Below are 3,482 nucleotides of genomic sequence, written 5' to 3'. Positions count from 1 at the left end.
ATGGATGGTTAGTGCTAGCCTCTGCAACGGCTAACACTAAGTACCGCCTTAATAATGGACGCTGTCAATCAGCCAACTGCCATTATCTAGGCACTAATAAAGTTTAAAAAAAAACACAAAGACAATTCTTTTGTATTGAAATATGAAATCCCCAACAAAACCCTCGTTAACCACTTTATTAAAATTTGAAAAAACGTAGATCTACGCAGTGGGTCCAACGAATCGAAGATGTAGTCCAATTGGTACATCAAAATCTGCAACAACATAAAAAAACAGTTATCAATGTGAACAATAACAATACTTCTACTCCCCTACACACACATATATACACGCACACACACACAAACAACCATGCACAAACACACACATATACACAAACACACATACACACATATAAACAAACACCCATATATACACAAACACACACATAAACACACACCCATATACACAAACACACACATATACAAAAACACACACACACAAACATCTACACACAAACATATACACAAATACACCCATATATACACACACATATACACAAACACATATACACAAACGCACCCATATATACACAAACACACACACATAAACACACACCCATATACACACATATACACAAACACACACAAAAACACACACACACAAACATCTACACACAAACATATACACATACACCCATATATACACACACATATACACAAACATATACACAAACACATATACACAAACACACCCATATATACACAAACACACATAAACACACATATACACAAACACACATATAAAAACAAAAACAGACAGACACATACCCAAACACACACACTGTTTCTTTTAAATGCTGCTGGGGAACTATATAAGGCTGCGCTACAGTGCAGCATTTAAAAGAAACAGGATCCTGACCTGTCCATAGAGTTTAAGGCAGCACAGAGTATTTCAGGAGATGAGCGTGCAGATTCAGTGCTGCTGTGAACTCTGCTCTTAACATTACGTAGCTCTCAGTCTGTTACCTCTCCTCCACTCCTGTCCTCAAGAACACCTTCACATGATTGGCAAGTCACCACGTAATGGTAAGAGCAGAGTTCACAGCAGCACAGAGTATTTCAGGAGATGAGCGTGCGGATCTTGTGCGGGGTGGTGACTTGCCAATCTTGTGAAGGTGTTATTGAGGACAGGAGTGGAGGAGAGGTAACAGACTGAGCTACGTAATGGTAAGAGCAGAGTTCACAGCAGCACAGAATCTGCACGCTCCTCTCCTGAAATATTCTGTGCTGCTGTGAACTCTGCTCTTACCATTACGTAGCTCTCAGTCTGTTACCTCTCCTCCACTCTAGTCCTCAAGAACACCTTCACATGATTGGCAAGTCACCACCGCGCACAAGATCAGCACGCTCATCTCCTGAAATACTCTGTGCTGCTGTGAACTCTGCTCTTACCGTTACGTGGTGACTTGCCAATCATGAAGGTGTTATTGAGGACAGTAGTGGAGGAGAGGTAACAGACTGAGAGCTACGTAATGGTAAGAGCAGAGTTCACAGCAGCACTGAATCTGCACGCTCATCTCCTGAAATACTCTGTGCTGCCTTAAACTCTGTGGACAGGTCAGGATCGTGTTTCTTTTAAATGCTGCACTGTAGCGCAGCCTTATATAGTGGATCGAGCGGGTTCCCTAGCAGCATTTAAAAGAAACAGGATGCTGACCTGTCCACAGAGTTTAAGGCAGCACAGAGTATTTCAGGAGATGAGCACGGCCGGCCACAGGCAGCCGGTCGTTTTTCCAAGCCGTGCTCCCATTATGCACACGACCGTAAAAACACCCGTTATTGCGGGTCGTAATTACGACCCGCAATAATGGGCTCATAGACTTCTGTTACCCACGGGTACCTTCCCGTTTTCTCACGGGAAGGTGCCCGTGCCGTTAAAAAAATAGAACATGTTCTATTTTTCTATTTTACGGGCCGTGCTGCTATAATTAGGGTATGTTCACACGACAGCGTCCGTAACGGCTGAAATTACGGGGATGTTTCCGCCTGAAAACATCCCCGTAATTTCAGCCGTAACGGCATGTGCAGGCGCTTGAACAGCGCGTCCATTGCGGACGTAATTGGCGCTGCTATTCATTGGAGTCAATGAATAACGGCTCCAATTACGGCCAAAGGAGTGACCAGTCTCTTCTTTGACGCGGGTGTCTATTTACGCGCCGTCATTTGACAGCTGCGCGTAAATATACGCCTCGTGTGAACAGACAAACGTCTGCCCATTGCTTTCAATTTGCAGATGTTTGTCAGCGCTATCGAGGCGCTATTTTCGGGCGTAATTCGGGGCAAAAACGCCCGAATTACGTCCGTAATTAGTGCGTGTGAACACAGGGTATGTTCACACGCACTAATTACGGACGTAATTCGGGCATTTTTGCCCCGAATAACGTCCGAAAATAGCGCCTCGATAGCGCTGACAAACATCTGCCCATTGAAAGCAATGGGCAGACGTTTGTCTGTTCACACGAGGCGTATATTTACGCGCCGCTGTCAAATGACGGCGCGTAAATAGACGCCCGCATCAAAGAAGTGACCTGTCACTTCTTTGACCGTAATTGGAGCCGTTATTCATTGACTCCAATGAATAGCAGCACCAATTACATCCGTAATGGACGCGGCGTTCAAGCGCCTGCACATGCCGTAACGGCTGAAATTACGGGGATGTTTTCAGGCGGAAACATAACCGTAATTTCAGCCGTAACGGACGCTGTCGTGTGAACATACCCTTATAATGACAGCACGGCTCGCAAAAGCGGCCGGCTGCCCGTGGCCGGCCGTGCTCGTAATTACGAGTCGTAATTACGAGCACGGCCCGTAAAATAAAAAAATAGAACATGTTCTATCTTTTTAACGGCACGGGCACCTTCCCGTGAGAAAACGGGAAGGTACCCGTGGCTAACAGAAGTCTATGGGCCCGCTATTTCGGGTCGTATTTACGACCGTAATAACGGGTGTTTTTACGGTCGTGTGCATGAGGCCCCGTAATGACGGGTGGCTACATGTGTGCACCCGTCATTACGGCAGCGTTGCTAGGCGACGTCAGTAAATAGTCACTCTCCAGGGTGCTGAAAGAGTTAACTGATCGGCAGTAACTGTTTCAGCACCCTAGACAGTGACTACCGATCACAATATAGAGTACCTGTAAAAAAAAAAAGACGTTCATACTTACCGGGAACTCCCTGCTTCCTCCAGTCCGGTCTCCTGGCCGTTGCCTTGGTGACGCGTCCCTCGCGACATCCGGCCCGACATTCCTTGATGACGATGCAGCCCATGTGACCGCTGCAGCCAATCACGGGCTGCAGAGACCTCTGCAGCCAATCACAGGCTGCAGAGGCCTCTGCAGCCAATCACGGGCTGCCGCGTCAGAAAAGAAGGTCGGACTGGAGGAAGAAGAGGGACTCGTCCGCAAGACAACGACCAGGTACGTATGAAATGCTTTTTATTTTA

The sequence above is a fragment of the Rhinoderma darwinii genome, unplaced genomic scaffold (genome assembly GCF_050947455.1).
Source record: "Rhinoderma darwinii isolate aRhiDar2 unplaced genomic scaffold, aRhiDar2.hap1 Scaffold_725, whole genome shotgun sequence".
NCBI classification, from domain to species: domain Eukaryota; kingdom Metazoa; phylum Chordata; class Amphibia; order Anura; family Rhinodermatidae; genus Rhinoderma; species Rhinoderma darwinii.
Note: the sequence above shows the minus strand (reverse complement) of the source record.